General features: G+C 39.9%; 1 long non-coding RNA gene across 1 annotated transcript; it reads right to left on the reverse strand.

Annotated features, from left to right (window-relative positions):
• Positions 1-1349: 1349 nt before the first annotated feature.
• On the reverse strand, positions 1350-24933 carry LOC125916324 (uncharacterized). Its single transcript, XR_007455869.1, has 3 exons — positions 24720-24933; positions 23722-23960; positions 1350-5098 (listed from the first exon to the last, which is right to left on the reverse strand). It is a non-coding gene; the product is annotated as an uncharacterized LOC125916324 (long non-coding RNA).

A 24933-nucleotide genomic window follows, 5' to 3' on the forward strand; every position in this document is an offset into this window, starting at 1 on the left:
TCTTTCCGGGGGCGCCTGGGTGGCTCACTCAGTTAAGCATCTGACTCTTGATTGCAGCTCAGGTCATGGTCTCACAGTTTGTTAGATCAAGCCCCTCATTGGGTTCCATGCTGACAGTGCAGAGCCTGTTTGGGATTCTCCCTCTCTCTCTGCCCCTCCCTCAATTGCTCATACTCTCTCTCTCTTCCTCAAAATAAAATAAATAAATAAACATCAAAATAAAAAAGACCTCCTTCCAGTAGCTTCCTGGGGTTCTGGCCCTTAATGCAGAAGGTGTTGATTTGCTATTTATAACAGCCTTTCCTTCTGTTAGATTTCAGTTGTATACATGAGAACGTTTTTTTGTTTTAGAAACTGTGGGACACCTCTCATGAAAGTGAGATTGAAGCCTGTGGTTTTCTAAGCAGGTCAATCCTTCCCTCCTTGCCTTCCTGAGAAAACCTACCTAGAAATCCCTTAGTTTTTAAATAATTTCATCAACTTTCTATTCCACCTAAGAAAATTTCCTATTACTTTACTACATTTTAATGAATGATCTCATGTCTTTTATTTGTTTAATAAAAAATTATCCATCTTTTATATCGGAAACAGTTCCCTTCTGGGGAGAATTAGGTTTCTAAATCCAAGAGCTGCAGTCAGAGCATATGGGAGGCAACCTTGGGTTATGTCCCAGGAGGTGACTGCAGATAAACCACATGAATTCAAGGTTGGTTTTTTCACAGACCTATTTCATGGTTCTGATCACAGTTCAAATACTGCACATCAGGAATGGATTTCAGGTGGCCTAATGAAGCTGTCTTCTAAGACCAAGTATTAGCAATGTCTAACTGACCTAGGTGGAGAAAACAACAACAACAACAAAAAAACATGGGAAAACCTACAAAAGTTTCAACCCTTGTGAAAAAACCAAACTCATGTTGTCAACTGGATTCACTGGCAACCTGTCCTATATAGTGTAAAGGTTTACCATAATTAACAAAAGACATGAGGCAGACATCATGCATATTCCACATCACCATGTAGGAAACCCTAGGCTTGAGAGATATCTTCACTCCCTTTTTCCAAGTTAGGAAATACTGTGGTTTTATAGTGGTGAGAGCTGGCCATGTGTGGAACAAGTTAGCACAGGGAGTAGCCAAGTCTGGGAGTCTGCCCAGACTTGATCTTCCTGTAGCCTTATTCTCGCTATGTGTGTACCTTCAATCTCCAGCCCAGCTGAGGCCCCTAGCTTATAGGGTTCCTTAGAATCAGTCTAGACAAGTATTGTTCAGAAAAATAAAATACATGCCACACATGTAACTTTAAATTTTTTGGAGACACACTTTAGAAAGTTACAAGAAAAATGGAACAAACTAATGTATTTATCCAAATATATCCAAAATAATTCAGCATGTAATTCAAATGAATTAGTGAGCTATTTTACATTCTTTATCTGTGTTCTTTGAAATCCCATATGTATTTTACACGTATGACACATCTTACTTGGATTAGCCACATTTCAAGTGCTTGATAGCCACACGTAACTTGCACCTTATCTTATCGAACTGCACAGTCTTTGTGACATTTTTCCACTAGCACCACTGTCTGTTAAATACATATGATTTCATTACTATTAAGATGTCCCCTGAGTAAGGGTAGATGCTCTTCTCCAGAGTTGCTGGCAAGACTGATGTTTGATGAGTCTAATAATACAGACTGTATTCTCAGATTGCTTTACCAAGTCTCTAGATGGATGGCCAGCCCTGTCCAGTCTCCTGAAGGATAGCTCCCTCTAGTGTCTCTACTTGGATTAGCGAATTGTTTTCAGCGTAACATAAAGCTTCTCATGATGCCACGTCAGCATTTTTCCTTCTTCCACGAAGGATATACCATACATAGAACACGTAAGAATGGATTTCCAAACAGCCTCATGACTTTTGGTTTGGGAAATCCAATCAGTAGACTTAGGGGAGGATTTGGGGGTTCAAGCAATCCAGCAGCCACCGCAGAGAGGACTTTGAAGGGTTTTCACCAAAGGCTTCAAATGCAGTGAAGAAATCTGTTCATAAATGCAGTGAACAGCTCTTGAACCCTGGCTAACGTGTATTTCTGAGGATACCATTTCCCTCTGTCAGTGAGCGCCATCGAGATGCTTCCTCAATTTGAATGTTTATCTGCCATCAGTCACCCAAGTCATGATGGGTGTTTCTGGTTTTGAGATTGTCTGAAGCTTTCCTGTAGTAGAAGCAATTCCTACCAATGCCCAACAGCAAGCTTACAATTACGTTTCTAAATGGCTGCATTGAGCAGCTGCATCGGACCATTTTCAAGTCTAAAATCCTTGCCTTCTCCACTGAGTAGCTATATCGATTTCTGCCAAAGGCTCTGGTCTGTGTGTGTTCTAGTTGCTTACACTTCTGCAGTCATTTGTGCAATGGGGTTGTAAGGCTCAAGAGGCAATGCCTGATTGGCAGTCCTTTATAAATCTTTTATTTGTTTGTTTCTGTCAGGGCACAATTCAATCTCCGGTTTCTTTCTGGTGACTTTGTGAATAGGACTAACAATATCCCCAAATGGGAGCTATGATTTTGCCATAACTCAAATAGTTTCTCCGGTCTGGGGACTGTGTAGTGGCAGGGTCAAGATCAGATCATAAATTATTTCTCACATGATGAAGAAAGTTCTTTGTGGTTCTAGCTCTAGTTATTTTTCAAATGTTCAGAGACTAGGGTGAGTCTTGAATTTTAATGGAGTCTGTCTGCTATGCTCTCAATCTCTAAATTCCCCTGTGCTCCTTCCTCTGAGGAGGCAATTATATTTCACTAATGTTACCAACTTACTCTTTTTAAAAATTTTTTAATGTTTATTATTTATTTTTGAGAGAGAGAGAGATGGAGCATGAGTGGGGAAAGGGCCATGAGTGGGAGACACAGAACCCAAAGCAGGCATCAGGTTCTGAGCTGTCAGCACAGAGCCTGATGCAGGGCTCGAACTCAAAAATTGTGAGACTGTGACCTGAGCTGAAATCAGACGCTTAACCAACTGAGACACCCAGATGCCCGCCACCTTAGTTTTAATGGTTATTAAGACCATGTGAAGCTACACTAGATGGTGACTGGTGAACACACGAACACAAATTGTACTTGACGAGCTTCTGAAATAAAAATAGAAGAGCAAACATGAACTAAATCGATATTACATACTAGTCTCCTTTGGCCCATTGCCTTTTGGTGCATAGTTTTTTGTTTTTGTTTTTTTGAAATCATATCTACAGTGCATCTGAAGCAACTGGTAGACCTACCTAGATGAATTCCCAATCGTCCACTATCAGTATCTGCAAATCATCTGCTTTGCCTTTTGGCTTGAAAGGGCTGTTAAAAAGAGAATTAATGGAGATCAATACGCCTGCTCCAACCATTAATGCTAACTAAAGCATTAATCTCCTCTTGCACTCCTGGAATTCTATATTGTTTAATATTTTCTACAGAGGAGGGCTTGGGAATTGCAAAGATTCTCATTTAGTATTTCAGTTGAGACCAGGCTGAAGGCAGACATGGAAGACAATTTAATAATGGGGGAGACATGGTCCTCCACGTACACATGGCACCCATCCCAATTATGCATTTTAATAAAGGTGATGCAACCAGTGAAAACCTTCTCTCATCAAGTTTTCCAAATTAGAGTTTAACCTTTATCTGGTATTATCTATCATGGCATGTTGATAGTTTCACCTTAAAGTCCTCTTGGGTGTCCCATCCACCCCCCATGGGGATTATGATACACTGGGTCCCAAGGGCAATCATTCTAAATATTTTAGTTATTTCCCAGAGGCCACTCCACCCACATAATTTCTAGTTTCTTCAATTGCCCTCCTGAGAGTTGGGTGAGCAAATCCCAAACCCTCAGTTTGCTTTAAAAATGTTATCGTTTTAACTAGGGAATAAATTCTGTCCTTCTTTATGTATTTTCCATTCCAAATCATGGATTTGTATAATTGGATTTATGCTTATCCATATTAGGTGATATGCAGTGAATGTGAAGGTGTGGTGAAGGTTTGTGGGTGTCATAGGCAGAGCTAAAGTTGCTTCTGCATCTTTCAGGCCACAAGATTTTGCCACCAACACCCTACTGAGGATCTTTGCCATTGCTTCCTTTATCATCCTGCCTTTTAAAAAAAATTTTTTAAAAAATATTTATTTTTGAGAGAGAGAGAGAGAGTGTGAGCAGGGGAGGAATGGAGAGGGAGACACAGAATCCGAAATAGGCTCCAGGCTCCAAGCTGTCAGCAGAGAGCCCGACGTGGGGCTCGAACTCACGAACCATGAGATCATGACCTGAGGTGAAGTCGGGCGTCCAACCGACTGAGCCACCCAGGCGCCCCATATCATCCTGCCTTTTCAACAGAAATAAGCAACTCCATCCAGCATACTACACCCATTATTACTTTTTTCTTCTTTCTTTATATTTTTCCCCTTAATCTAAACTTTCTTTTGAGGCACGTGGGCATCTTGACCACCATTGGGTCCCCTGTATAGTACCTGAGCTTTGCTGTCTTTGAGTCTTTTCTTGACCTGTAGATTGCAATATTACATGAGGGGCCCAAATGTGGGGAGCACCTCATATCACAGTATCTATCATGGTTTGGGTCAGCAGTATAAAACAACACGTATCCATTTTCTTGCTTGTGGTGATGGTTTCCCAAGTGTATATGTGGGCCAAAAGTCTGAATGTGCGTGGTTTGCTGTGTGCCAATTATATCTCAAAGCTGTTACGGAGATGAGTTGCTCCAATGGTCATTTAACTCCTCTAAAGTTGCATTTACCTTTATCGTTCCTACTGCTTCTGAAAGATGGTTTCATTTTGCCCAGCACCAGCCTGATGCATAGTTATCGATGGGTATGAGACCAGAGCAATAACACGTATAGTCTCTGGGAGGGTCCAAACCTGCAGATACAGTTTCCCGAGTGTCTCTTCCCACGCCAGGCATATCTTGGCTTTGGAACTTGTCAAGAATATATGACAAGCTAGCCAGGGAAGCCGATGAGTTCCAGAGTCTCACTAGGCACCTGGCCTTGTTCTGGCTCTGTGTGTAGCCTCCATGCTTCAGCAGGGCTTCAGCCTGTGATTTGCAAGATAATTCAACACAAACAATTTAGATGGACCAGGATGTAATGCTAAAATCATTTCTAAATTAGTAATCAGCGCATAGCAAACCCTTTCAGGACCCTCATTTATCTTTTAGCTAGCATATTCGATCCGTCGATATTTGCAAAGAATTCTGGTCAGGGTCAAACTTCTTCAGGGATCCCCGAGGAGGGAGGAATAAATTACAGGCCCATGGTTACCCTTTCACATAATAGCTAAAAGGCCATTATGTGGAAAGATTCTCCCTGAAATCTAATTCTTGCCTCAGCCAGGTCAATTTAGGAAGACTGGCCTGCCAGCAGCTAGCTCTCAAATGCTGCCCAAACAGAAAAAAGCTTGTGGTTTTGAGTAAGGTCCAGACTGTGCTTGCTGCCTCTATAGAAACAGATGTTATTCTGTGTGAGAACCACAATTTTCCCAGGGACATAACCTAATGGTAGACAGGGAAATCGTCAACATTTATCTTTCTATGTTGATGCTGCAATAGGTAGCTTCGAAGGTGACCCCTGATGGTCCCTGCTTCTGAGTACAAGTCTTTGTAGTCCCCTCCCTCTGTGTGTGGGCTTGCCTAGAAATTTGTTTCTAGCCAAAAGAATATAGCAAAGGTGAGGGGGTTATCCCTTCTGTGATTAAGTTACATAATAACGTTAACTTTCATCTTATTAGTAATGCTTGCTTACTCTGGAAGTAAGTTGCCATGTTGGGGAGGCCCACAGGCCAAGGGCAACTTCTAGCTCGCAGCCATCTAGGAACTGAGACCTTCAACCCAACAGCCCAAGGGAAACAATCCCGCCAATGACCAAAAAAATGAGCTCAGAGGCCAATTCTTTCGCAGTCAAGACTTCAGATGAGACCACAGCCCTGGCTGACAATGGGGTTGCCAAGTTTGGGGGAAAGCCTAAAGCAGAGGACCCAGTTGAGCTGTGTTCAAATTCCTGAGTTATAAGAGAATAAATGTGTGTTTGTTTGGCCATTAAAACCACAGCAGGTGGTTATGGAGCAATAAATAATGAATAGAGGCAAGGTCTTAAAAGTATAAAGGTAAAGTGCATGCTTTCTGACTTTTTCCTTCTGCTCATTGTATGGTTACTTTCCATTCAGCTTTGAAGATGAGCTCATTCACTGAGCAGATCATGACTTGAGGTACATAGTATGAAAAATAAAACTGCTTCATAGGTCAAGAAGAAAAGGGAACTGCCTCACAGGTCAAGAAGGAAATAGTTAAGAGAGATTGTGCAAGACCACAAAGAGTGAAAGGGCACCTGGGTGGCTCAGTCAGTTAAGCATCTGACTCTTGGTTTCAGCTCAGGTCATGATCTCTCAGTTCGTGAGACTGAGCCCTGCATTGGGCTCCACGCTGGCAGTGTGGAGCCTGCTTGGGATTCTTTCTCTTTCCCCATCACTCCCATCCTCAAAATAAACAAACTTAAAAAAAAAAAAGAACACAAAGGGTAGAGACTATTACTGAAGTTGGTCCCAAATAATTAAGCCATCAAATATGACCTGGCTTTGCCATTAATCCTTCCAAACCTTTGGTAGGGACCAAAGTGTAGCAGGATCTTCCCAGGAATGGCTTTAGGCTGGGAGTCTGGAGAGAGGACCTACTATAACAAAAACAGGGAATGGCACTTCACAGTGGTGTAAGGTATGTGAAAAAACCAAGAGGGAAGGAAGGAACAGTGTTGGGTATAAGTACAGTTTAAACCGAATCCTAATGGGAACTTGTGCCCAGTGAAATAACGTAAGGTTTATAATTAAAAGCACAGATTCCATTGGCTTGGCAACTGAAAAATACCAGATGTTGCATTGTGAGCAGTAGGTGATCAATTTAGGCCAGAAAAATGCCCATTTGTTTCCGGAAGTGAGCAAAACAATATCCCTAAAGTGAATTTAAAAAATGTATGTCCAAGAGACAAAGATATCTGGGAAAAACATAACTATATTTTGGCATACTGTATACTTCTGCATTTAATTTTTTATCAGTTTTATAAGGGCTAACACAATGGTAGTCTCTTAGAAAATGCATAAATCAACAGAAGCAAAAACATCAATTTTTCAACTTACCATCCTCATTATTAAGTATATAGAGAAAGAGACCATTAAATTCACCTCTCAACACTGGATGTGTCTATATCCAAACTGTCATGAAGTTCCTTGAACTTTTAAAATTTAAAGATATTAAAATTGGCCCTGACTATAACTTTAAATATGAATATGTTTCTTTATATCCTTTGTAAAATTTTGGGGAGAGTGTCAAGTTAGCATGGGAATCCTATCTCCCCTCTTATTTCTTCCTGCATCCTGATGAGTATTAGCAAAATAAGTTCATAATATGGTAAGAATATAGGTAAACTGACATCAAAGCTAAGTAGGAAGTACAATAACAATTTTGAGGGTTTTCTGCTAGATGTAATAGAGCTAGGGTCATTTTAAAGAATATAGGGGTAACCTAGCAACTCTCTCCTTTCTGACGAAGCCATGTCATGTCATTTCTGTTGGATGTAACTAGAGTGTTCTCTAAGATGTTTTAACAAGCAAAAAAAATTCATAGCCTAGGGGTTAGGGAAGACTGAGCCAAATAATAAATACGCCATTTGCTAATCGATCATTGAATATCAAATTCTTTGGAACCCCTGAAAAAGTCCCAGGAAAATAGTAGATCCTCAAGAAATATGTCGGATCACTGAAGGCACATCTGTCTAATTGGGATCAAATAGCTATGGCAGAAACAGCAGGACGCCTCCCTGCCATTGTGCTGTTCACTGGTGAGGCTGCGGGAGGTGGCCAAGTAGACAAATCATTGTTAAGAACTGTCATTGCACTAGGAACTTCTCATTCACTGAACTTGATGGAAGTGAAATTTCACCATCGTTTGTGGGATTACCTGTGTATTGTTTATCAGGCTGTGCTTTGTGTTTAACATGGGATCTGTTTCATGGCTAGAGCTTGAAACTAACTAACTGAACCCCAGCCAGCAAAGGCACTCATTCAGTTTCCTAGACAGAACTTGCTTAATGCTTGCGTTAGTCTATGACTAAGTGAACTTAATCTTAGAAAAGAAAAAAAAAAGAAAATTTAACAAATCAAATTTCTTTCTTAAGGCCGACATCCTCTGGTAGTAAGTTGACCTTTTGGACTCGTTAAAATAACCTTCATATTTTTAAATGACAGTGGGAGGCAGAGTAAGAGGGGTGTGTGTGTGCACACACCCATGTTGGCATGCTTAGCTTCTCTGGCTTTGATGTGCAATAAAAGGTAGTGGGAGTATGTAGATATTATGCTTATATACACATGAGCATGCATGTAATGTGTGTGTGTGTGTGTGTGTGTGTGTGTGTGTGTGTGTACTTTGTAAGGAATTTTTAAAATCCAGAAGTCCAAGAGCTACAGGCCTAGGATAGGATATACTTTTGATACATTAATCTTGGTTATACTAGGATATTTATTTTCAGACTTTGTTATTGTTTGGGTCCTTATTCAGAGATTCATGGTCTTTGTATATCTGCTCTAAACTTTTCCCAGGCTATATTTATGACAGAGTTCTGAGGTTTGAGTCTACGGCGGGGGGTGCGGGTGGGGCGCACGCACACATGTGTGTTGAACACCACGAGGCTCTGCCCACCAGTCCTCCATGGGTAGGTAGGAGGCTAATTTATACATGGCCCGTGGCTTTATCAACATCTTCTCCTGACAAAGAATGAAATTCCACTGTGGCTAGCTGGTATACTTAGAAAGGGTAAAATAGAACACCTGCACCCCAGTCATTATCCATAAATACAACTTGGTTCCTTGAAATTTACAAAGATTGTAGTTGAGACCTGAACTGTTTTAATCTGTCCATTTCTCTGGGTGCTCTAAACTCTATCCTTATATTGATCCAGAGGAGGATTGAACCAAGAACCCAGCCTACTGACACCATCATGGGGCACTTTTCCTCAACTATAGTTTTCCATCACTGTCATTATAATTTTGAGGGATGTTTTAACATATAAGGTGAAACCTATGTGATTTAGTATAAAATGTTGAAAACAATCTGCGCTTTACACAGGGTCTCTGATGCTAATGGGGAAAGGTTTTCTCAGCAGAAGTGAGGATAATTGTGTTTTCTTCGAGCACTGACTTTAATAGCATTTTTAGGACGTAGCCAAGCAGTTGGGTAAATGTGCTCCCCTCACTAGACTGATTGATGGAGAAAAGGAAGTCAATTCAACTGTCCCTTCTAGCAACTTGATGCGAACCAGATTTCATCTTGTATTCTGTATCTTTGTTTTACCTTTACGTGATTTTCCCCATTTAAGTGTTTTATTATTTTGATTTCATTATAGTCTCTATATTTTGAAAGTTGCCATAAACCTATTTTTAAAAATTTTTATAGTTTTATTTATTTTTGAGAGTGTGAAGGCAGAGAGAGAGACAGAGAGCGAGAGAGCGAGCAGGGGAGGGGCAGAGAGAGAGGGAGACAGAATCCGAAGCAGGCTCTAGGCTCTGAGCTGTCAGCACAGACTCCGACAGAGGGCTTGAATCCACGAACCATGAGATCATGACCTGAGCCCAAGTCCAACACTTAACTGACTGAACCACCCAGGCACCCTGCCATAAACCTATTTTTTGAAGAAACTAGGATAACTAAGTTTTAAAACATCAGAAAAAAGTATATGAGAAAATAAATTGTGTCCACTGCTTTTTAAAATATGTACATTTAGAATAGAACTATGGATTTAGTTTTAGAAACATATTATATATTAAATATACATAAATATGCACATTTAAAATATATCCCTATATTTAAGATCTGTATTTTCCAGCATTGGGCACAACTGTTAAAATAGTTATGAGGTGGTCATAGAGACAAAATTATAAAGAGTTAGGAATATGAAGAGGTTGCTATTTTAAATAAAGTCAAACAAAGCATTTCATTAGAAGAACAGGTAAACTTTGAGACAGAGAAAAACAAATACAGTATTTACACGTCTCCCTTCTCCTGTGCTTTTCTGTTAACTCTGAATACACCAAGGATAAATATTATTGAAGATAATTACTTGCCTTGGGAAATATCATGGGTGTTTTTCCCCCTCAAACACAAACAATAGCCTGTTCTATTCCATCACACAATTTCCAAAATCAATCCTGTGAGGAGACAGCACAGTCTTCAGCAACGTTTAGGATGTGGGACACTGACTTAAATTAAGCCTCATGATGCCTGAAACAATGACTCCTGGGAGTGAAAAACTTTGAAGGTCAATAATCCTCTACATACTCACAAAATAGAGAACTTGCTCCTAAAAAGAGGACTCATCTCCTCAACAACCAGGAAAAACTAGAGCAGATTTTTAAAATAAATATTTTCTTGTACTTAGGGTTGTTTCTGTGACAATTCCCATTACGCTTCAGAGGGAGACAGTCCTGAAATGCAAAATGTTTTAAGTAGAGCTGCCACATTTTCTTTTGGAAAAAAAACCCGACACAAACCAAACCCTTGGAAGTACGATAATGCAAAGGTAAATTATTTTTTTCCCCATGATGCTGCGGAATTACCTTTGCACTTTTGAAGAGAGGTCATATATATACATGGCTTGACCTATGGTTTGCCTTTTCTCAAGTGGGGGACATCGGCAGTCAAGTGGCTGGAGTTATTGGCATGATCTGTAGGTTTGAGACTTTGTATAGCGTTAGGGATAACGAATATAGTAATATGCTCTATGTGTACATACATACGTATATATGCATTTCTTCAGAGTGTACGAAATTGTACTTTTTATTTTTTTATTTTTTATTTTTTTGTACTTTTTATTTTTCTATGTTTATGTTTTAGAGAGATTGACAGAGTGTGAGCATGGGAGGGGGAAAGATAGATGGAGACACAGAATCTGAAGCAGGCTCCAGGCTCTGAGCTGTCAGCATGCATTCACGAACCTGTGAGATCATGACCTGAGCCTGAGTCCGATGCTTAACCGACTAAGCCACCCAGGCGCCCCAGAGTGCATGAAATTGTAAAAACACTTGGAAAATCAACACTGCAAAATTCTTGATACTTTAGATATTTGTTTCTTCCTACCCTAAAATACAGATTTCTTCCGGTAATTAAAGAGTGCAAATCATTAGTAAGTTCAATTACATTTGAGTCAAGAATTTCTCTTCATCACAGGTAATACTAGAATTGTATTTTCAAAAACTGGGCAAAATATCGTGTTTGTATGGGTGGGAGATAACAGAAGCTCTTGTCCACTGCTTATGGGAGTGTTTTATTCACACAACCATTTTGTAAAAGAGTTTGACACTGAGATGAGAGACAATCGTTCAGATTATATTTGGCGGAATATAGCTGAAAGATCAAGAAATAAGATTTTTCAGTTCATTAATTAGTTTTTGCAAAACAGCTTTAATTGTACACACACATAAAGAGACTGATGAGATCATCTGGGTTGTCCTTCATGCCAGGATTCACGGCAAAGTGTCCTATAGCTTCGACATTTGGGATAGTATGCTCGTCTTTGGGATACAAAGCTTTAGATAAAAGAGGGAAGGATTAGAGAATAGAGCTAAATATCAACCATTCTCCGTAAAGAACAGTCTTTTATAATGTAGAAAAGAGATCCTTGACTGACAGCAAAAAGAAATTAAGCAAAAAAGAAACATATTTTGAGCTCAGAATTTCCCAATATCAGAAGTCCAAGCTGCAAGACTGAGATGTTTAAAAGCTAAATTGTGTGGCTAACCTTTTAATGTAATCCCTGAATTTCATGAGAAAAAGAAATCTTTTGAGAGCAAAAAGACGTGAAATTGAAATTATGATTTAAAATAAAACAAGAATGACTTCTTTCCCGACGTTTCTTTGACAAATGGTGCTAGGAAAACTGGATATCCATATGGAAAAGAATGAAATATTTGAGCCTTCTTTTATACTATATAGGAAAATCAGCTTAAAACAGATTAAAGATTCAAACAAAGACCTGGAACTATGAGACTCCTACAAGAAAACAGGGGAAAAGCTACATGACCTTGGTGTTGGCAATGGTTTCTTGGACAGGACACCAAAAACACAAGCAACTAAAGGACCAATAAACTAGTGGGACTACATCAAACTAGAAAGCTTCTGCACAGCAATCATCCATGAAAAAACAATCCACAGAATGGGAGAAAATACTGGCCAATACTATATCCGACAGGGGTTAAGCTCTAAAACATACAAAGCACTTGTACTAGTCAATAGCAAAATAAATAATCCTAAATAACCCAATTAAAAAATGGACCAAAGATTTGAATAGATGTTTCTCCAAAGCACAGATACAGATGGCCAACAGACACCTGGAAAAGATGCTCAACCTCACTCGTCGTCAGGAAAATCCAAATCAAAACCACAATGTGATATCGCCTCACTCCAGTTGGATGGCTACTAACAAAAAAGAAAATAAATGTTGGTGAGGATGTGGAGAAAAGGGAACCCTTGTGCATTACTGATAAGAATGAGAAATGGTCCTGCCATTGTGGAATGCAGACAGTATGGAACTTCCTCAAAAATTAAAAATAGAACTACCATATGATCCAGCAACACCACTTCTGATTGTTTATCCAAAACAATTAAAATTAGATCTTGGGGCACCTTGGTAACTCAGTCAGTTGAGTGTCCGACTCTTGGTTTCGGCTCAGGTCATGATCTCATGGTTCTTGAGTTCTAGCCCCTCACTGGACTCCATGCTGATGGTGTGGATCCTGACTGGGATTTTCTCTCTCTCTCTCCCCCTTCCCACATTCTCTCTCTCTCTCTCAAAATAAATCAACATTAAAAAAATTAGGTCTTGAAGAAATACTTCCACACCCATGTTAACTATAGCATTATTCACAGTATCCAAGATATACAACCTAAGTACCCATCAGCCGATGAATGGATAAAGAAAATGTGGTGAATACATACAATGGAATATTATTCAGCTTTAAAAAGGAGGAAGTCCTGCCATAAGCAACAACATGAATGAACCGGGAAAACATGATGCTGAGTGAAATAGGCCAGACACAGAAGGACAAATACTGTAATATTATAGGAGGCATCTAAAATTAGTCAAGTGCATAAAAACCCTAGAATGGTGGTTGTCAGGAGCCGGGGGTGGGGGTGGGGGGAAGAAATGGGGAGCTGCTCTTCAAAAGGCATAAAATTTCAGTCCTAGGAGTAAGTCCTAGAGATCCGCTGTACAACCTCATGCCTATAGTTAACAATACTGAACTGTGCACTTAATAAAGAAAACATTCCTAGTGACGAATTATAAAATAGTTTCTATACAAATGAAAATTCTGACATAGGTTTTGAGGAAGAACTCGTGTTTGGAATAAATGAGAAATTATGCCATATCTCCAAAAGTGAGTTAAAAATGAATTATTGATAATGAGAGTTCATACCACATGCTATTAGCCAGACATATGATAGCTACTCACTTGGAAAACAATGTGAAAAAGAAAAGGAATATCAGAAGGAAATATCACTCTGACCTATTAATTGCTTTTCAGTGAAATAAACTGATGTTTTATCTCAGTTTTAAAGAAAGTAAAGGACAGGGCAGCGGCAGGGTGGGGCTGGGGGTGCCTGGGTGTCTCAGTTGGTTAAGCGTCTGACTTTGGCCCAGGTCATGATCTCGCGGTCTGTGAGTTTGAGCCCTGTGTTGGGCTCTGTGCTGACAGCTCAGAGCCTGGATCCTGCTTTGGATTCTGTGTCTCCTACTCTCAGCCCCTCCCCCACTCACGCTCTGTCTCACTCTCAAAAATGAATAAATGTTTAAAAAATTAAAGCTAAGGATACATGGGTGAAATCACATCAAGGAAGAAATTTCTTCAGACATGTACTATTTTTAGAAGATCATTTAATCAATGTGATTTCTTAGAATTTTTAAAAAAATTTTAATGGTTATTTTGAGACAGAGAGAGTATGTGTGTGTGTGAGTGAGTGGGGGAGGGGACAGAGAGAGAGGGAGAAAGAGGATCCTAAGGAGGCTCCATGCTGTCAGCACAGAGCCCAGTGTGGAGCTCAAACTCACAAACCATGAGATCATGACCCGAGCCCAGATCAAGTGTTGGAAGCTTAGCCAACTGAGCCACCCAGGCGCCCCCTGAGACTTGATTTAATTGGCATTCAGTGATACAGACAATCCCCTGAATAAGCCAGGTGACTAACCTGCCAGAGGAAGAGTTATTTTAGGAAGGGAGGGTATAACATCCCTTTCTCATGGTGGCACTCATGACTTAGACTTCTGTTGGTGCTGGCTTGTGCCCGTGCATTCCTGGGGATAAGAGCTTGAAGAACTCCTCCATTCACATATAGTGCTAGCACATGGAATGATTTGGGTAATCAACTCTGAGGAGTGAAGAGTTAGGGAAGTTATCTCGGGTGGTGGTTAGTCTCCAAAGATAGCTACCTGCCATTACTTTCCTCCTGTTTCCACATACCGCTTGCTTTGTACAATAGATGGCATACAGTTCGCCCCGTGTCCAGCCCTCTCGCATTTGGGCTGTCCTAAGTGACTGGCTTGACCACTCGAATGCAAAGGAATTGATGTTCTGGGATTTGGGAAGCTGGTGACAAGAAGCTGGAAGATTCCTTCTTATTCTGGCTGGCTCTGGGGAAAACCAGGCCGTGTAAGGATTCTTGGCCACTCCCCAGATATTCCCCTCGTCCTCAGCTGAGATACCGGACATGTGAGCTTCCGGTTCCAACGACCATTTGATGGCAACTGTCTGTGAGGCCCCAAGGGTGAACTGTCTCGTTGAGCCCCATCAATGCACATGACTGTGACAAGTGATAAAGTACTGGGTTAAACCCCCCTATGTGGGGGTGGTAGGTTACGTAGCAGTGTATAACCAAACATCTTGACTTCAAATGCGAATATTTAGCATTTTATTCCATCCACTCAGCATTTAAAAAAATCTCCCAAAGTATCTTCTTGGCATGTTTCTTGTTGTTGTTCATCTAATTAGCACCCTGTTAAATGATATGCCAAGAGCGTCTTTACTTCAGGCTACATTTCTTGTGTAGGTGTATGTTTTCGGCACGGCTGTCAACTCAATGATGCTGCAAAAGCCTCTAAATTCCTTCAAGACTGCGCCACACATTATTTCCTGGCATGCTTTGATTATATCCCCTCTGCTGTCTGTCCCTGAACTATTTATAGTAAAAATTGATGTACTGAAGGAAGCCAAAAAAAAAAAAAAAAAGAGCCTACAAATAATATCAAAGCAAAATATGAATTTCTCTCTCTCCTCGTCATATTAGCCATTAATAACACAATCTGTTGATTCTCTCCTAAGATCAATTTCCTCAAAATATACTACAGTTTCTCCTGTAAAAGACTGAAATATTGGCTTCAATTTGCATTTTTCCCGATTACCAGTGAGGTTGAACATTTTCTGGCTACGTGTTTATTGCTTTTCAGGTGAATTGCTCATACATATTTTGTGCATTACTGATTTTTAGGATTTCTTTATACTGGCTGCTTGCATAAGCTATAAAGACACTCCTTGTCTGTGTCTTACATTTTGAATCTGTTTATACTTATTTTATTGTCGCAGGATTTCCTTTATGATTGTGCTGCTTTAAGAAAATCTTCTTTCCTTTAATATCCTAAGGATAATTATCTATATCTTTTCTAGACATTTTAGATGAGCTTTACTCGTTGAGGTGGTTAGAATATTTGGGCTGGACTCTGGCATGTAGTATGAACAAGGAATATATATTCTTCCCTATGGATGTTAACTTTTCCCATTAGCATTTAATAAGAGAACCATCATTTCTAGTGACTGGTAATAATGTCTCTTTTAGAAACCAGGTCTCCACACACACCTGGGTATGACTCTGAGGTCAGCGTTCTCTTATTTTTGTCTCTTATCTAGTAATACCATGGTCCTTTAAAAGGTTATATTTTAAGACTGTTTATAGTTACCTCACAGCATGTTTTGCTATTACGAATGGAAGTCTTTGGTGTTTTGTATTTTGATTTTGATTAATGAATAATTATTAATTTTCACATTCATCTATCAAAGGAAATAGTGCATCTCGCCAAAAGTGGTGATGCCAGTGCTGGGCTGATTTTGAACCCCGGCATTACCACTTGGTAGTTGAGTCACTTACAATTCTGCTAATTTTTGCTTTATGCAGTCTGGGGCTAAGTTAATAAAAGCACTAATATTTACGACTATACTACTAAATGACTTGGAAATCCCTAATAGGGGGGCACCTGGGTGGTTCAGTCGGTTAAGCACCCGACTCTTGGATTCAGCTCAGGTCACGATCTCACAGAGCCTGCTTGGGATTCTCTCTCTTCCTCTCCGCCTGCCTCTTACCCACTCTCTCTTTCCAAATAAATATACATAAACTTAAAAAAAAGTAAAATCCCTTTTAAGTATGTTATTTGCTGATTTTCTTTGTGGCAGGCATTGCAAACTTGAGCGAGCAAGTATTTCCATTAAAGGAAAGTGCTATGATTAATCCTGATAGGTGAGAGGGAATTTTGCTAAATGGCATAGGTATTATTATATTGTGATTGCTCCTGCAGAGGGATCAGGAAAAATAGTATATTTAGACTGAAATTGAAATATATTTTTCCACTGTACTGTGTCACTTAAGTTTCCCTCCACTTCTAGCATGTTAATATAACATTTTCTTGTGCCGTGTACCTCTGCACATACTTTTGCCTGATGCTCTGTTTTTGTACAAAAAGAATGGTTTCCCAATTTAACCATTACTTCTGAAATCCTGAGGACTTCTTACAGGGATAAATAACCCCCCCACAAAGGTATAAATCCCCCATTCACACTGGTTCTCACATGTAAGGATCGCATTTCCAAAAACCCATGAGCTTGACTGGCATCACGTGACTTGTGAGACCAGGGAAGCAGAAGTGACCTGTGCTTCTGGTACAGAGAATTTCATGTTAGTTTGAAACCCTCCACAGGCTTTTTTCCCTTTGCTAATAGTTAAAAATATGGCGGCCCCAAGTAGCCTTGTGTCCCTGATGATCAATGTGCAGAGTCACCTGCTGCTTGGATTGGGGAAAAATATAACTAAGCCGCTGTGATTTGGGGTTCTTTCTTTGCACAACTGGCCTATTCTGAGTAGGAGGGGCTACCTTCATGGAAACTAACATGTGACATCAACAGCAATGATAGTTCAGAGGCAAACTGATATCGAAGACTATACTAATGGCCATTTGTCAATTCTTTGATGAAATTTTTGATGAAATTGAGTGTGGTCTGAAATAATTTGGGAAGTAAAAGAGCGTAGAGCCCCGTACGGACATGTAGAGCTGAAAGAGGAAAGTGCTTTTTATCATCAAGAGGTAAAAGATAAAATTCACAAGGTTTTTGTTCAAGAAAGGATGATAGAGCTTATATGGCAAGGATCAAATCAAGGGTATAGTTTCTCTCCATTGTTAGAACTTCTAAGTGCATTAAAAAGACACCTGGTAGATTTTTTTTTAGACTGAGAGACAGAATGTGTGTACGATCCAATGTATCTTTTGACAAGTTCCTTTGATAAGGTCATGCTTTTTAGTTATTTCCTGTAGATCGCAAAGTAGTGTGGTCATATCTACAGCATATTCTTTTAACAAAGTTTCTCTGATTGAGTAGATTCTAAAGAAACCTCCAATGATTTTTTGCATGCTTAATGTATTGGGTCTCCTTACTCCTAAACAACTTGTTCTTTGTGTAAATATTTGTTAATTTTTCCCTTCCAAACTGGTGTGATTCCTTCTGGCAACAAATTGATTTCATCTAGTAATTACCCAGACTTTCTTATAATAGGAGATGCTGCCTTTTCAGAGATATTTGCATCATCTTAATAACAAAATCCATACTTAAGCAAATATTCTGCTATATCGTAAGCCTAGGGGTTTCTCATATTGGATATTGCAATCTTCTCAAGTACCCTGGGTGCATGTAGTTTTGTTTTTTAATAATTTCATTTTGGCTTGTTCATTGCTGGTGTATAGACGTTAAAATTGATTTTTAAAATATTCTAGTGTCCCATTACCTTGTTGAATTAGTTTATTTAAAAGTGTTTTTAGTTACTCCTTAGAACTTTATACATAAAAGATCATGCCATCTTTGAATAGAGCTATCTTTCTTTCTTTCAATCTGTATGAATTTTGTAACTTTCTGTTGTCTAATTTTCCTGAATAGGTCCTCTAGCTCAAAATTGAGATGTCTTCTAGAGCAGTTTTAGGTTCACAACAAAATGAGAGTAAGGTACAGCCATTTCCCATATACCTGCTCCTATACACACACAGCCTCCCCATTATCAGTGTCTCCCACCAGAGCCGTATGTTTATGACAACTGATGAACCTACAGTGACACACTACAACCACCTGGAATCCATAGTCGAAGTTAGAGTTCACTCTTGGTGTACACTCTCTGAATTTGGAAAAATGTACAGTGACATGTATCCATTGTTATAATGTCATTTAGAATATTTTCACTGACCCAAAACTCCTCTATGCTCGGCATGTTCATCCCTGCTTCCCCCAAATCCTGGAAACCACTGATCTGTTTAATGCCTCCAGAGGTGTGTCTTGTCTAGAATGTCATATAGTTGAAATCGCCCAGTACACAGCCTTTGTAGATTGACCTCTTTCACTTAGTAGTATGCCCTTAGGTTCTTCCCTCTTTCAATGACTTGATAGCTCATTTCTTTTTAGCACTGAACAATATTTCATTGTCTGGCTGGACTCCAGTTTATCCACACCCACTGAAGGACATCTTGGTGGTTATGGAGAGTGTTGCTGTCAACATCCGTGTGCAGCTTCGTGTGTGGACAGAGTCTTCAACTCCTTTGAGGAAATAGCGAGGAGTAGCATTGCTGGAACATACTGTAAGAATATGTTTAGTCTTGTAAGAAGTTGCCCAACTCTCTCCCAAACTGTCTACACCCTTTTTCACGCTCGTCAGCAGTGAACGAGAGTTCCTGTTGCTCCACATCCTCATCAGCATTTGGTGTTGTCAGTGTTGTGTATTTGGCACATTCTGATAGTTTTTTGGCCTTTCCCTGGGATGTGGGAACATGTGATGAGGAACATCTTTTCATATGTTGACTTGATATCTGTATATCTTTGGTGAAATGTCTGCTGCTGTCTTTGTCCTATTTTTTAAATCAGGTTGTTTTCTTATTGTTGAGTTGTAAAAGTTCTTTGCATATTTCAGATAACAGTCCTTTATCAGATGTGTCTTTTGCAAACATTTTCTCCCTGCATGGGGCTTGTCTTCTCATTTTCTTGAAATTATCTTTCCTCTAGTGAGTTTAAATTTTTTAAAAAATGTTTGTTTTTGATAGAAATAGAGAATGGGCAGAGGAGGGGCAGAGAGAGAGAGGGAGACCCAGAATCCGAAGCAGGCTTCAGGCTCTGAACTGTCAGCACAGAGCCCCATGCAGGGCTCAAACTCACAAACTGTGAGTTCATGACCTGAGCCAAAGTTGGACACTTAACTAAGTGCCCCTCCTCTAGTGAGACTTTGTAAGTTTGTTTACTCTGAAAGAGAGCGAGTGGGGTAGGGGCAGAGAGGGAGAGAGATTATCCCAAGCAGGCTCTGTGCTGTCGGCTGTCCGAGCTTAATGCAGGGCTCAATCCCATGAACCACAAGATCATGACCTGAGATGAAATCAAGAGTCAGACATTTAACCCACTGAGTCACCCCAGTGCCCCTCCTTTAGTGAGTTGTTGTGTTATACTTTTCAACTCCAGATTTTCCCTTTATTTCTCTTTAATAAGTTCTGTCTTCTTGAGACATTGTCATATCTTCCTTTAATTCTTTAAACATGACTTTTGTCCTTTTAACATCTTTGATGTCTAATGTATCTATAATGTCTAATAGCTGTGCTCAGACTTTTAAATTATATTTTAGCCTGAAAAGTACTGGATTTTGTCAAATTCTGCCTGCACATTACCCCTGGGTCAGCAGAAGCCACATTTTGTTCAACATCTGTGCTTAAGCCCTCTTGGCCAACCAGATTTTAGCCTTTACCATTTTCTGTGCATCTGGCTTAGAGGCCCCTACTACAGTTCAAGTTTAGATCTTTGCCCCATGTTCAGTCAGGGATTAGGAGTTTGGAAATCCCTTCCCAATCACTCCTGGAAGGGCACAGTCCTGGCCATGCATGCACTATTCCAGAGCGCCAGGGATGGTTGTGATTGTATTTTTGAGCCCAGTTTTCTAAGGAGCCCAGTTTCTGAGTTGCTTATGGATCACCCAATGTTTGGTTAGAGCTTGTGCTTGATCCTCTAGTGACAGTGAGGCTTCTGCCCTTTGTTGACGGATGTGTGACTTGGGGACCATTTTTACATCTGTGTCACACAGAGTTCTAGTTTCTCCTGAATGGGTTCAGCCTAGCACCTGTGCAGAGACTTCTCAACACTCAAAGTTGGATGTGAAACCAGAATGGCTCTTAATGGCTATGTCTTTCCTTGATTGTGCTCAACTTCTAACTGGCCTACCATTGTGCTGTTGGCTACCATTATCATGGAGCTATGGGCTCCCTCTTAAACACTCCACTAAGATCTCTGTTGTTTTGTCAATGTCTTTGAGTATGGACACCTCCATATTCTTTCCCAAGGTTCCCTCGTAGAACGGAAGAGTCCCTCTTCTACAGAGCCTGCCCTTCTGGGGCATCCTACGGGAGCTTCTGTAAGAACTTCTAGGACATTGTACAGGAGCTGGGGATAAGGACAGTGGCCCCCTTCTTCTGTGGTGGTGACATCTTGCTCTAAAAGCACGTGCTGGGTGACTAGTGTCACCTAGTTGGCTTGGCTTCTCCCTCCAGCATGAAACTTACACCTTAAGAACAAATCTGAGGCAAAGATAATTCGGGCCATTCTTGGCTTGCTACAACCCGGAGTGGAGCTCCCATCCTATGTGGGGAAAAGGGAACCTGGTGCTTTCGGCTACGCCTTCTGGGGAAATTGCTTCTGCCATCAGGAGCTAAAGGAAATTAGAAATGCTAGTGATTTACTCCTTTGGCAAAGAACTAGAGTCCTAGCCTGTGAGCTACAGGAAGAGGGAAGCCTATATTTTTAGTTGCCCCACACAGAGTAGTGCTTTTGCCACAATGAGCTAGGGGCATGTGGGAGGGAGTGGGTCAGATGCCACAAATTTTCACTATTCTGTCCAAGCATGCAGACCTTGAATTTTTTTTTTTTTTGAGAGAGTATGTGAGCAGGATTTAGGATAGACAGAGAGAGAATCCCAGGTAAGCTCCACACTGTCAGTGCAGAGCCCAATGTAGGGCTTGAACTCCTCAACCGTGAGATCATGACCTGAGCCGAAATCAAGAGTCAGACACTTAATTGACTGAGCCACCCAGGCGCCTCAGACCTTCATTTCTATATGTCAGTACCCACTACAGGAATCAAGGATTCTTGGAGAAGTAGAGAAACTTCAAGATAAGCCTAGAACATCTTGTGCCAAAAAGTAAATCAGTGTTTAATATGGGGACATGTCAGGAGACGGTCTGGAGGGGTTCCTTGCAGGCACAATCTGGAACAATCTGGGCATAAAAACTGAATTAAAGAAGCAAATATGAATCTAGACTGATGTAAATAAATGAATGTTGGGAAAGAGAAAATGGTCATGTAGAGCAGAAAACTAATAAATATAGAAACAATTTTTATAATTTTATTATAAAATCACTTTTTTTGCCACCATCAGTCATGGCTGATGCAGGCAAGTATTAAGAGATGGATAAAATGGATAAAATTTTAATGAACAGAATATTTACATAATCTCAAAGTATCTCTCTCCAGCTACTTACTAATCACAAAAGCAACAATGGTAATTTTATAGGGAAGAAAACTGGCTGACACCATCTAATGATATGATCAACTTAGTATCACCAGCAAATGGACAAGCTGACAGCCTGTGTCTTCTAAAATAATGCTCTGGGAAGACACAACACCGAGTCTGTGGTGTTCCTACTAAGAATGTGTGATCTGGATCTAGTCACAAGGAAACATCAGGCAAATGCACGTTGAAGGCCATTCTGCAAAATAACTGGCCCATGTCCTTCAAGAATCTTAAGGTCACGAAAGGCCAAAGAAAGGCTGAAAACGGTTTCATACGAAAGGCGAATCAAGGTACTCAACAACTGAATGTGATTCTGGACTTGACTTGGTCCAGGAAAATATTATTATGAAGGACATTATTAGGACAGTTGGTAACATCTTAACATGACCTGTGGTATATATGAGAGTAGTGTATCAGTGTTAGGCATCCTGATTTTCATACATATATTGTGACTGCGTAAGAAAACAGCCATATTTAGGAAATAGCCACTGACGTTATTTATGGAAAAAGAGATGTGATGTTTATAAATGATCCTCACATCATTGAGAAAAATATCTGTATTTGAAAATTCATAAGGAGTCATCAGAAAAGTACCTAGCGTTTGACCACTATATGAAATTTGTTCTAAAATAAATGGCAACGGAGAAAAATCCATTTGCATTGCTATTAAACAACAGGTTAATTTTAGTCATTTGTTTCAGTAAAAACAGCTTCACTTTGCACGACCAGGAATAACAGAATGTTTAAGGAAACTGCTTAATCGACCTGATGTAACATTATGTACCCACTAAATATCATTACAAAATACATGGTTAACATAACCATATAAAAGCATTGATGATGGCTGTATAAAATTAGTATGTGAGCTCGGAGTGGGAAGAAATTTGAAAATAATTTAATTTGTGATGCAATTCTGAGCATCTTCTTCTACTTTCTGTATCCTTGGGTTAATGTCCTTTAATAGCAAGTGCATTAAAAAGCTGAAGTGATCAGTCTTAGAGCCCAGCACAAACACACTGCAAATGTTCTGAGCCTACGGCCACTGAATTCAAGTGAATTCATTCTTACGGGCATTAAATGAGATGGAAACACTGATGGGTGTAGTGTTCACCCAATTCAGGTTGGGGACGGATTACCCATTTGTTAGGACAATGTAACTTCAGTCCTTGCCTTCCCATGTTGTATCACGGCCCCCACGACAGCCACGTGGTGTCCATGAAAAGACCACTCCAATTTATTACCTTTCTTGGGGAAGCAGGCACAGAGAGCAGTACTTCCCAAGTTCTGTTTGTTTTGTTTGATATAATTGAGCTCAGTTGGATACATTCATGATATGTACTCTCTGCAGCAGAGGATAAAACAAAGGTTTTGGCAAGGAATTTTTTTAAAAGCTCCAACTATAACAACAAAAAAACACAAACCTCATCTGCAAGCCACTGGTGTGCTAGCCATGAGCACGGAAAATCAAAGGAGGGAAAAGAAGGGTAAAAAATTCAGTTTCTGACTTTGTTCTGCTAAAATGATCTGAGCTAGGACAATTGTTCTAAGAAATAATGAAAAAAAGCCATTGATGACATTTTTTTCATTGACAGAGTTAATGCTAGATCAAACCTTGACTACAGAGAACTTCAGCTTCGTTCTTGTAAGTATATTTTCAGACCTATTTAAACCCTAAATTCAATTAATAGCCTGATTCTAGGTTTCAACAGTACTGCAAAATCAACCCGAGCCAGGACGAAATTTTTAAAGCTGGTTGTATTTATTTGCCATTTTTAAGAACATACCTGTGAAGAATCCCACTGAGGTGTTAGATGGGGGGAAGTCAGGAAGGGGATTTCATGGCAGATGAGCCCGTTAAGGCTCGAGAACTATCCCTCTGGACAGGCAGGAGGTCTCCATTGGTCTGTTCAGGATTAGTTAACGCAAATCCTCATGCTCCTTGGTCAGGAAAGAGTCTTCAGTCAGGTCCAATGCCAGCCTCACATATGTGGGGTCACTCAAAGTTTACGACTCTTTAACAAGGCTGGAGGGTTAGAATAATTTTCAAGAAACAGTTTTCATCTCGATATTTCCTAGGCAAGTGCTCCTATCCAGGGAGATTTTTCCTTTTACACAATTATAAAGAAGGATTCCTAGTAAATGTGATCTTGGAGAAGTAATATTATGAAATTAAGTCGGAGAAAGTCTATTTCAAAAGCAATCCAATCCATGAGTTACATAAACAATGATGAAAAATGACTAAAGAATAGTAATCTCAAGGGAGAGGACTGGCCTATGCTCCATCCAAACCAGAAATCAGCCAATACAAATGGATGTCTTTACCAAGTATACATATGAAATACATTTGTAGGTATGTATGCATATATACTTAAATTTACAACCCAATGTATACTTTATGTATATATAAATATAGCTAACATATTTGTAAAGTTTAAGAGTAAGAATACAAGAGAAACCTACACACATCCTACTCAGTTCAAGAAATCACACACTACTGGTTCCCTTGAAGTCCATTTTCTCTGCAGATCATTAACTTGCTTTACTTCAATTTTATCATCCTTCCTTTCAGTGTTAAGACCCTAAAATCAGGCTTGATCCCACACTGTTATTAAATTTATGAAGTATCATGCCACTGATAAGGTTTGTAGAATCTAGGAAATAAGGTCAACTGGGCATTTTTATGAACTCCAAGAAGGAAATAATTTGCATTCTGAGTAGGGGAAGAAGAAGATTGTAATACACAAGGAAAGTATTTCTCCTCCCCTGAAATACTGAAACTTACCAATTTTTCCTCTGTGGTCCTAGGTTGTCTGGCTGGGGCTCTGCAAAAGACAAGGGAACAACAGAAGGTTGTCAACACGTGTCTCCCCTACACCTGCCCATACTCGGTAATCAGGGACTCAAAGGGGTAGCTAGAGCTTGGGTTGATATAGCATCAGAATGAAAGAACCGTAACTTTTTAGTAAAGCGACAAGACAAAGGAAAAGGACTTTGGG

The sequence above is a fragment of the Panthera uncia genome (genome assembly GCF_023721935.1).
Source record: "Panthera uncia isolate 11264 chromosome E2 unlocalized genomic scaffold, Puncia_PCG_1.0 HiC_scaffold_20, whole genome shotgun sequence".
In the NCBI taxonomy this organism is placed as follows: domain Eukaryota; kingdom Metazoa; phylum Chordata; class Mammalia; order Carnivora; family Felidae; genus Panthera; species Panthera uncia.